General features: G+C 33.8%; 1 protein-coding gene across 8 annotated transcripts in view; it reads left to right on the top strand.

The window, feature by feature from the left end:
* The window catches only part of NOVA1 (NOVA alternative splicing regulator 1), a 157792-nt gene that overhangs the window by 142106 nt on the left and 3867 nt on the right, over nucleotides 1-11819 (top strand). The gene's annotated exons all lie outside the window — the stretch shown is intronic.

The following is an 11819-nucleotide window of genomic DNA, read 5'->3' on the forward strand; positions in this document are numbered from 1 at the left end:
CCTTAGAATTTTGTGATCTGCGAGTAACGAGCATGTGCAAAACCGGTGCCAGGTTAGGTCAAGATGCACCATTAAAAATGCCCTCTTCTGTCTTTTCTTATCTCTATATGTGTAACTAAATATAGACTGAATATAAAAGATATCTCAGTTAAAAGATACATTATTTAAATTACTTAATGTTGTTAAGAGCAGAAATTTGGTTTCAAAGAAAGGTTGGAGAATCTCATGAAATAATTCTGTAACAGTGTGGGGGTTTTATTCCATGATTTTGTAGTGTGGAGAGCTTTCATTTGTTTTTGTGCATAAGCACACTCATGTCTGACATGATTGCAGCTGTGAGATTCTAAGACATGATGGGCCTGGGGATAAGGGATGGCTCCATTTATTGTGTCTGTGTAGAGTGAGAATATGTGCATGTCTTCCATATGGACTCATTTGCTTTTGTTTTTCCTTATTATTTTTAGAATCAGCTGAATTACGAACAAGTGATTTTAAAAGGCACTGCTGAATAAATAGCTTGTGTACTCTCTAACTGAGCTGGAGCTGTTGGCTAGATTCTAAACGCAATAGGACTGTTTCTCCTTAAAAGTCATCCAGTATTACAGAGTCACATATAGAAGTATATAGGTATAGTACAGAAGAGTGTGTGTGTATATATATAGAAGTTTATATAGTAGTGATATCTTCGGGTGGTTTGGCATTTACTTCATGTATTTACATTTTTCTAAGCTTTTGCATCAAATCTTACATCACTGGGAATGGTAAGAAGGACTTTCCTTTTCTTGGTTTGTTTTTTTTTTTTTTTTTTTTTGATGGTTGTTTTGGGGTTTGTTTTGTTGTTTTGCCTTGGGTTTTGGTTGTTGGTTTTTGTTTTGTGTTGGTTTTTTGTTTTGTTTTGTTTTTAAATTGTGAGCCTAGCTAGATGTTGTGTTTAAAATCTTCCTTCTTTTAAAAATTGTATGTCTCTACCATCTTATTACGTGTTTATATCTGAAGGAAAACTGATGTTTACTAAATCAAGTAAAAACTCATGAGAAAATTTGCATTTATAATGCTCTTAGGAAAATATTTTGCCATTACAGTTTAGTGTCTAGACCTGACGAGGTACCTTCTACTCTTCATTTTCATGTTAGAATAGTTTACATAATGGACTTTGATGCGCAGGAGTAAGTTCTTACACAGAGTAATTATATCCCTAATCAGTGATTCACAAATTCTCCGTTACAAGATCATTAAGGAGATGTTCAAGGAAAAGGACATGGGCATGCAGCTGTAATTCAAAATTGGCAGAGAATATAATCACTAGGAGTTTCTTAAATCAGTGCTTGAATTTAGGATTTCTTAAATCCTCTAAACAAATGGTTTGGCTATTGGGTTTGCGGAACATGCAAGCATGCTTTTTGAATTAAGGTGCCTCAATAAACATTTAGGAGTCTAACTTTAAGTATGCATTTTTTTAAATTATTGTCAATTTCCTGTTTCATAGAAAATAGTATTTCTAGAGTCCTGAGAAGTCCTGGAAAGGAAGGTACATTTTTTCCATTACTAGCTGTCTCCTTCTGTCCATAAATTAATTTATTTTGAAACAAGTGCCGTGCTTATTTGAAAATCCAGTTCTAGATGTCAAGCACTATACCAATAATAGTTTTCCGTGCCAGTGAGCCGCTTCGTGTACCAAGAGATCGAGTCCTTCCACTGATCAGTGCTTGTCAATAGAAGTGTGGATTGTTTCATGAGTCTCATCTATGTCTAAATTTATACCTACCATATTATACATACTAATATCAAGATACTAACACCCTCTGTATGTAACAGTTAAAAAAATACTGATATTATCTGACTACAGTAAAGGAAGAGTGAACTCAGATAAATGCTGAAGGATGTACCAGTGTAATTATATAGGGGTTTTATTGTGCAGAGCAGAAATTGAAATGCTTAATAAATAATAGATGGTTTAGGCATCAAAAATAGTATAAACCCCATCATCAAAGTGTAGAATTATTAGAGAAACAACTGATGAATGGCTAAATACTTCTATATATACTTATACTTACTTCTAAACCTTAGCAATAATATTTTATCCCTATACGTACAAAGTCGCAGCAAGGATCAGAAGAAACATCTGGTGCATGGTTCTAAAATCTTTTAGTAGCTGTGATGAACTGAAGTGTTTATATGTTTACAATCAGGCAAAACTGAAGTGTGTTTAGCAGAATTTTTCACCATATCTAACACAGAAAATGACTAAAAATTTTGCTGTATTTCTATGTGACAACTGTTAGTAAATGTTGAAGGGTGACTTATATTGCCGTAGTTCTTTTGAAATAGAAATTTGATATTTTTATGTTAATTTACATACCCTTCTGATCTTTACTGTATTGTTTCTGCACTGTTTTTTTGTACTTTGCCTCATTTGTAGTCTGCCTCGTTTCTCAGTCCAGATTAGCAAGATGTTTCAGATTCTAGGTAAAAAATAGTTGCACTTTCTTTTACCTTCTTCATTCAATCTCTACCATTTTTGCAGTCTCGCAGCTTCTCACTTAAAGCTTCACTTTTCAAATGATCAGAATATGATAGCTGTGATAGCAAATTTGGTGGATATTTGTGAGTGTAGAAATATTAAAATATGGAATTCGACAGTGTATTTTAAGAAAGGGACTAACAGCTGTCATATCTCCTCAGCACTTTACCCTCTTCCTTTGGAAATCACAAATCGGTTGATAGGAGTAACCATAAAGTTCCTATTGCTGATCGTCAAATTCTTTCTCTTTTGACCTCCTACAAAAAGATCTCAAGAGCAAGAAGGAAAGTGGCTTTTTTTAATGGTCCTTACAAATCCTTCTTTTCTATATCATAGAATTGGAATGGTTCTGCTGGATCACCTTTATTTCCACAGCTTTGAAAAGAGAGACCTCCTGCAGATGGTATAGAGTTGAGAACTTAAATTTTGTTCTGAATTGCCAAATGAATGCTTAATACACGTGTTACATATCTTGTAGAAATCAACTGTGGCAAAGATAATCTGAAAACAAATGACAAGTGTTAGTGTCCATTTGTCATATCAGTCCTACATATAGATAGATCCATTTTAAAATGTAGTTTTCAGAGACTGATTTTGAGCATTCCTACTTGGAATGCTGAAATGGGATTTGGATTTTAAATTTGGATTTAAATCCTAAATTAATCTGGATGAAGTTTAGTATGTTGTTAAAATAATGCTGTAATCTGGCCAGCAATGTCAGAGGATGAATATCTCAATGCATTTCTAATATCCTGTATTAAGCTTTCAAGTTCTAGTCAGCTTCGATGAAAAGTGTCATTGACACAGTAACAGCAAGTCCCTTTGCACATTTCTATTGGCTATCCGTTCCCCTGAATTTAATTGAGATAACTACACCATGTAATTTTCTGCATTGATTTGTTTTAGAAGCACATCATTGTGTATTTTGGACACGTTTATCAAAGTTTATACTGAAAATTGGACACTGTTGAGTAGCTGTGAGGTTCTGTAATGTTAACATTGTGTATTAATCTTGAAAAATTCTACTCCAGTCAAATGCATATTGAAGAATACTCTCAGGCTTCTCTTGGACTTGCAGATCCACAGCCATAAACAAAAAAACCCCAAAAAATCTTAAAATTGGAAGCCTCAGTCTCTTTGAAGTCAATGGAAAATGGGGTCCTAAGTGTTTATGCTTATAGTCCATGCAAGTTTTACTGTTAACATCTTATCAGATCTCCTGTATGTTTCAGCCATAGGACTTCTTCCAGTAATTGTTTTCATCAAGTTGTAAGATTTCTAGTTAAAATATAGCATATCATTCAGAACAGGTTTATAGCTGATCTATTACTGTGAAGCTAATGTAAAGCTAATGGAGAGCAGCTTTTTAAGGATTCTCTTGGGAAGTGCAGAAATGTCCTAGTCATTTATCTTACCTTCTTTTGTCTGAAGATTTTTCAGGAAAACAACAAGTGCAGTGCTTCTTTGGACAATGGGTTAATAGCCATGAGGAACCAAAGAAACCTCTATACTTGTTGTGACTGAGAAAGCATAAAAAATGGGATAGAACACCTTTGCCCCAATTTCCGTCAGGAAGATCAATTCACTTTGGAATCTGGAGTGGATTTTATGAGTTTATAAATTAGATCCTGTCTAATGCAAAACAGTGGGAGTGTTCTTGATACCATCAGTGAGGCATAGTTGTTTTTAAAATAATGTGTATTATCTACTTTTTTGTAGATTATTTTGTATTGAGAAGTGTCTTTTCAGCAATTCCAATAGTGAAATTATATTATAATTATATGATGTCTTTCAGGTAGAGGCATCCCAGATTACTATAATCAATAGTAAATAGTCACACTTTTGTGAAACCCATCCTTGACTCTGGAATGTTGGCAGGTATTCATAGAACACCATGCAACAAATTAGATGAGGAAAGGAAAAGAGGGAGATTTTAGATAGGTGGAGGGGGAATTATTTTGAATTTAGCAAGAGGATAGGGTTAACATTCTACTGTCACTGACACTGTCATTCAGACCTTACTGGCCAGAGTAGTTAGTGTTCCTGCTTTCTGTCTTCTTAAAAGATATTTCATCTGAACAATGGTGCAGTCAATATAGATGTCTAATTTTCTATGTATAATACATATTCTGCAATTGAGTGAATATCTATGATTTTTTACTCTTGAATAATTCCGCATGTAACAGCTCATTTTTTTCTTTTTTAAATATTTATAAAAGTGAAAAGTATAAATGAAGCTACTCAAAATACATTACACTTCCCTGCAAATGTAATTTGAAACTCATGAAACATTAATGCATAAAATATGGAATGTTGTTTTTATGCTATACAGAAAAAAATTAGAAAAGTTAAGTTTCTTCTCTATGTTATTAAAACCGTGTATCATAGAGAATTCATGGAGTATTTGGTTTCTTCCATTCCCACACTTCTGAATCATGTTTTCATGAGGGATACTCATGAAACTACTCATAGACTTTTGTGAGTGCATATGTGTGTGTAAATTTTTAATAATACTTTCTTCAGAACTAGATAATCTCATAAAACCAACACCCGTATAACCAAGATTGTTTTAATAATTATTCTCTCCCCATACCCAACTTGCATGCGCACACATCTAGTAAAAACTGCTTTTGACCGAAGAAGCCTTTCTGAGTTAAAACATACACACACACTGGTGGCAGAATGACAACAAAAGTAGAAACCAGAGAATTTTTTTATTTGTTTGTTTAAACATGATTTGCTAATTCCATGCTGTGAGAAATTTGCATTCCAAATTACATCTTTATTTAAAAGCATAAAGAAAAATCTTAATGTTTGTACTTTAGAGTGGGCAGAACCGTAATTAGGTAGTAACTAAAAGAAATGAGAGATATTTTTTTAAGTCCCCCAAAGAGTCAAGTTTTAATATAAAATTCTAATTGTAAAATGGTCTAGATTTAAGCCAAAGCAGCAATTTGTGAAAAAAAAAACCCCTTCCTCTAGTAAATCTTTCCTCAGCTTGGTTCCAAGGTTCTAAGCCTCATGATTTCAGATGTAAATTATTCCTGAGCATTTAAGCTGAAGTTAGGTTTCTATTGCATGATAGTTTTTAGGACTAAAATGAAATAATGTCCTTGAGAAATGCCGCTTCAGCTGAGAGAAGGTTTTAGAATTGGAACAAAATATGCACTTGTGATAAACAGTAGAGTGGGAATCGTCCCAAACTCCTGCTGCGACGTACTAACAGATAGAAATAAATGTTTTAGAATATCTGTTTGCACTGTCATTTTAATTTATTATATTTGTAATGATCTAGTATTATTTTAACTTGAGAAAGACCCCTTACTTGCAGTATTATTTTTTTCAATGGGTTAATTTAACTTTCCATTGAGTTGAAAGAAACAGTAGTTATGGGGGCAGAAATACAACAAATAAGCAACATAGAGAAATAGGAAAATTACATGCATCTTGCAATAATTGCAGGTAAAATATATGAAGGAAATACTACAGGTATACGTGCTGCTTTTGATGAGAAGAAGATCTCAGGAACACAAACGTGACTAGGAAGAAAAAGATATGCAATATGTTGAGGAACAAAGTAGCAGCTAATCTCTCCCTATAATCCAATTGCACTTGTTCACAGAATACTTCAATTCTAGATATCCTTTTATAGAAAGAGAGAATATGAATTAGAATGACATTTACAGAAATTAAACATACTCGGGGTAGATGAAGACTAATTTATGATCTAGATTTACTTACAGTATTTGCCTTATGATCTAGCTAAATTTACAAAGAACTGCTTCTCTTTTTATGGATATTTGCTTATTTTTGTAAATAAACATCAAACAGACCATTAGAAAGATGTGTCTATTCCTTCTAAGTATTTTGTCTAAAAAGTAAATGTATACTCTTGGACTGAGCAACCAAGAATTTGTTCAGTGCATGACACTACTGAAAAAGTAAATTCGTATTTCACCATATGTACGTATGGAACCTAATCCTGAGCTGTTGAGGTTACTGATAGAAATTCCACTGGCTTTCTTTGAAGGTATGTATGTGCAATCAGTAGAGATTTGCTGTGTAAGCCAACTGTCGGAGGCTGAGCCTGAGTCTGATGTGAACAAACACCTGTCCACACTCATGACATTTTGGTAGCTTGTTCTGTCTTGAACTTGTGGTTGGCATTGGGTATGTAGCCAGGGACTTTCCAAGAGTTGTCTGATATGATGGAGTGTGGCTGTAATTTCTAAGTGCATGCAGGCATTATCTTGCCTGTAACTTACCTCGTTGTTTTTCTGCTTGATTCCAGTAGACTTTGGTGACATCTTTCGTTGATCCTGATTTTTCTCCCAGATTTTCATTATACTGCCACTTCAGTTTAAGGGTGGATGGCACGGCCCTACTTGCATTAATACAAGCCTACTGTAGCAGTGTATTTAGCCTGCCACACAGAGAAATAATAGGTAGCTTGTACTCTTCATTGGCTACTCTCTACAGGAACTTGTGCTTTCAGAATACCCTGTCATCAACTCCAAGCCTATAGTCAAATGAACAGCTAAAATAGCATGAAATTTTCATAGGCATAGAATCCAGAGCCTAGACGGAGTTTTTTTAAAGAGTTTAAAGTAATTGGTGAGCAATGAAGACAACGGAAGATAGTAATTTAAATACAGTTTTAAGGGAATACAATGATTTGCTTTAGAGAGACTAAAATGTAGAATTGTGCCAGATTAGGAAGAATTAGTTAGATTAGATGGAACCTTTTTTGTAAAGGTGTTTCTCTGTTAAGAGAAGATAAAATAAGATTACACAAGCGGTTGGAAGATTTAACAGAAAGAAAAAAAACCCCACCAACTATTACAGAAGATTCATGGCATGAATCATGATTAAACTTGTGCAAATAAAAGAGGAAAAAGGAAAACTGAATAACGGATAAAAAAGCTTCATTCATTAATCTCTGGGCAATCTCTTCAGAAACAATTCTATGAGGTGGAATAAACAGAGGATAATGCAATTAAATGCTTCTACTGTCAAATTGTTTGGTTTGTTTTTTCCAAGTTTTGATGCCGTTTTGTATAATCAGTGAGACTTTTTCTTTCCTGGTGTAATTTAGTTCTGGCAGTCACAGCACCATGTGAATCTTTAAACTTAAAGCCGTGGTTTTTGGCCTCCTTATATTCAGTTACTCTAATTGGCATAACAGCCACATCAAGTGCTAATTCTTGCTATCTAGACAGTTAGCATGCATTTTATCCTCCCACTACATTTGCCAGGTAAACACTTTTTATTAGCTGGGTGGCACATAAGGTGGTTACCATCCCCCCACCTCCAAAGACTGTGAGAAGTGAGAATATAAACAGAGTACGTGTCATCAGAGAAGGAGGGCAACGAAATAAGATAATAGAAAAGTGAAAGGGTTGGGAACCTTGCTATAGGTAGTTGGAGGCGTTTGCATGAGAGGAGTTGGAATGAGGGTCGGGGAGACAGGACATGGAGTGGTAGTGTGGGTAGCAGTGCATGTTTGGTCATGGTTCTGCTTCCCATGAAGATATTTTGCATGTGTTTATATATGCTCAAAGCTCCTCAGTGCAGATTATCTCCTTGCAGCATAAGGGAGGGGATCAGAAGTGGCATAGCATAATCACTGAACATCTGGCATCCACAGTAGATGTTATTCAGCTCCCAGAACTGAGCCAAGGCTTTCAGTTTGGTAAATCAGAGGACTTTTAGGTGATGCTGACGTGGTAGGTGAGTGCAGCAGGGGGTTATGCAAGTAGGTTGTCAATAAATGGAAAAGGATTAGGGAATTAGCTGATACAGAGTTTAGGAGTCTAGGATTTTGCAGCATGCAACGGTGAATATGAGCCACTAATGCTAAGTTAAAGCAATTTGAATTGTGTCCTCTGGTCATGGTGGCTGAGATCCCTCAAGTACTGAGCATCCTCCTCTGAGATGCAGAGTTTCATCAAATCTCTGCTGTCTGACTTGGGAACTGAGGGTAACAAACTGCTCTCCAGTTTGAACCCTTATTAAGCACCACAGTTTCTTGGACTGTTGCACCTTTGTCAAGGCTTTTAAAGACATAATAATGTATTGGTGAAAACATACGCAGTGAAATTACTTTGTTTCTTTTATTTTTTTATATTTTGATTCCTTTTCAGGGGAGAAGTATTATACTCACTGAGCCCAATTTTGAACTTGCTTATGCTAACACAAATAGGATGAGAGTGATGCCCATGGAAGTAATTAATTTTCTTTGTGAGTAAGCAAATGTCATAATTGCACTCCTTATTTTTTATAAAATCCATTTGGCATGAAATGAAGGTTGAGTTCTTTCCATTTTTTTCTTCCTATAGTTTTTTAAAAAAATTAAATTGCATATGTATTTTAAGCTTATGTTCATAATTGCTTTAGAAACTCTCCCCTTTTTGCAGCACAAACTTCAATATAGCCAGGAGCATACAAAGAAACCAGGAAACCTTCCTGCATTGTCAAAGACGCCTTTATTCGATAGCTCAGAGCAGTTATGTTGGGTATTAGGTAGGTTTCTCACTTCTGCATCCAAATCACTTTCTGAATTTCTTATCTGTAAAAGGGCAGTAAGAGCACTGTCCAATTTTCCTGACAGATAGGGAGTTAAGTACTTAAAAAATGGTGGTTGTGCAGGTAACAAAACCAAATAGATAATCTTTGCTTTTTCAATATCTGTTTGTATAACTGGAGGTGAGACCAAGAATTTTGTTGTATAATTTTATACCTTGTACCTTACTGACCTTATGGATTTTAGGCTTCAACAAAAAAAGAAAAATTGCATTATTTCATTTGTACTAGCACCTAGAGGGCTGTGGCCTAATATGTTAGATACTGTGTTAGTATACAACAAAACCAATGTATGCTGTAAAGAGTTGATATTCCAATATGTAAACTCGGTAAAATTAGGTGAATGCAGGAAGCAGACGGAAAATTACAATTTGGTAGCAAGATTAATGTGACCTAAATAAAAAAAAAAAATCCTAAATATGTTTTGCTTTTTAAAGTAATTATCTCCATTTTTAAATAGCATTTTCAAGCAGTTGTCACAAACACAGGGATGTTACAATTGGCTATCTCAAAATATTACAAATGTTCCCATTCATTTCAGGAAGGGCAGGATTTTACTAATGTTTTAAGCAAAATGCATACAGATGTATTTATGTTCTGTTAAAACCGAATTTTGATTGGAATATGAAGTTTTCTGTGACATCATAGTATAAAATAGATTGTGCATATTGTCTCATTCTTTAATACGTGTATATTTTTAAAGGATGTTCTATATGTTAATAGGTGAGATATTCACCCTGGCAGGGCTTGTACTTGAAAGGATTAAGAGAGCTGTCAGTTAAACACACACAATCTGATGTTTCTAAAATAGGTATTTAGAAAAGGGTATTTTTATTTATCTTAGAGGGAGACAAACATATAACATATTAATCTAGCAAATCAAAGATTTATTTTCCAAAATGCATCATAATTTGTATGTTGTTTGTATGACTAAGTACAACACTTCTGGACAAGGTGGGATTGGATGGGTGTGGAGGAGGAGATCATTCTTTATCTTTTCTTTGACTAGACAGATAATTTTTTCAGAAAACCAGAGCTGTTAGTGGTGAACCAAATGAACTTTCGTGATGTTGATTGAGAAAAGCAGTAGTTTCTTATTGAGAAAATATTTCTTGTTGCATACAGAACATTTCTTTTCCTCATTTTGTGGCTGAATTAAACCATTATTTTATTTTACTACACCAATCCTTTAGAGTAATCCTAGCCATATTACAGTAACGTAGAATTTCCTATGTTGCATGTGTAGGTGTGCTACAGTGCTGCCCTAAAATTAAGTATACTAGTTACTTCTGCAATCACATGTATGCTTATAAGAGTGTATTTTCATACCTTCTTATGTTCATAGGTTCTTCTCTCTAATTTACATAAACACTTATGCCTAACTTGGTCAGAACTGTGCACATTGATCATGAAACCAAGCAGGATCTGGCAAATCACACTTGTCAAAACCTCCCAAAGAAGCTCTTAGTATGTCTTAAAGCATTAGAGTCAGGTATATGTTTTCCATAGTATGTGGCACAAAGCCATAATCATGAAAGCTGTGCCATGCAAGAAAAGATTTGCAGTTTTATTGAGTTTATGTGGGTGACTCTGTTTTTATACAACTTCACATTTTTTGAGTGTTAATTAAAAAAATAATAATAAAACAACTAAAAGAAACAAACCAAACCAAACAAACAATATCCTCAAATATATATATTTAACAAAACCATGAACATTCCTTATATTTAGCAATTAGTTAATACATTTTGTTTCTAGATCCCAAATAACAAACCAAATTTGAGCAGTTTCCTTCTTTTTCTGATAGAAAAACTAGAAAAGGGCACCTCAAAATCACCAAATATTTTTAACTAGATTTTAAAATGACTATGGGGTGTCCTGACTTAAAAATGAGTGTGTCTACACACAATTATGTATATAAGTATATACACATATTGAGATGTTTATGTTTTTATAGGATTATTTAGAATATTGGTGGGCTAAATTTTTTTTCAGTCCCATACTTACGTGTTACCTTTAGAATAAGTAAGCATCTAATAATTTTTTATTTACTCCATGGAACATTTTTTGTTTTGATGTCAGCGAGTGTGGGTGAAATTCTAAATAAATCTGAAAATCTATATATGCTGTAAAAAAAAATTCATTGCAAAATACAATATGGTGTGTTACAATTTTTAATGTACATATTGTGTAAGTGGAAAATATGTTTCTCAACTTTATAGTACGCTGGATTTTCAAAGATTTTATTTTGATGCTCTCAGAACAACTGGAAATATCTAAAATGGGTAAGACTAGAAAAAGCTTATTTATAGGGCATGCATTTTTATTCATAATTATCTTGACTTTATAATGAGGTAGTAAAATGAGAATGTTGCTAATAAAAATTTAATTGTATTTTGTATTGACTTATTGCTGAGATTTTAGATAGCATTTTGGTGAAAGGATTGACAAATTGAACAGTGTTACCCCTACATTTATGCTTCACAAAAGCTGGATGAATGGATATCAGTAGGCTGCTAAAAATGTATTATTGTAAGATAAAACATCATATTAATTTAATATCATGAAACAGATGCTACATTAAAACTTTGAGACATGTTTGTAAAATGTATACGAAAACAAAAGCTACAAAAAATATGTATAAATACTGAATTTTTATCTTGGGTGTGATTCTTCACTCATAGCAATAATTCAATGAGGAATAAATTTTTTTACA

Source organism: Rissa tridactyla, chromosome 4, assembly GCF_028500815.1.
Source record: "Rissa tridactyla isolate bRisTri1 chromosome 4, bRisTri1.patW.cur.20221130, whole genome shotgun sequence".
NCBI classification, from domain to species: domain Eukaryota; kingdom Metazoa; phylum Chordata; class Aves; order Charadriiformes; family Laridae; genus Rissa; species Rissa tridactyla.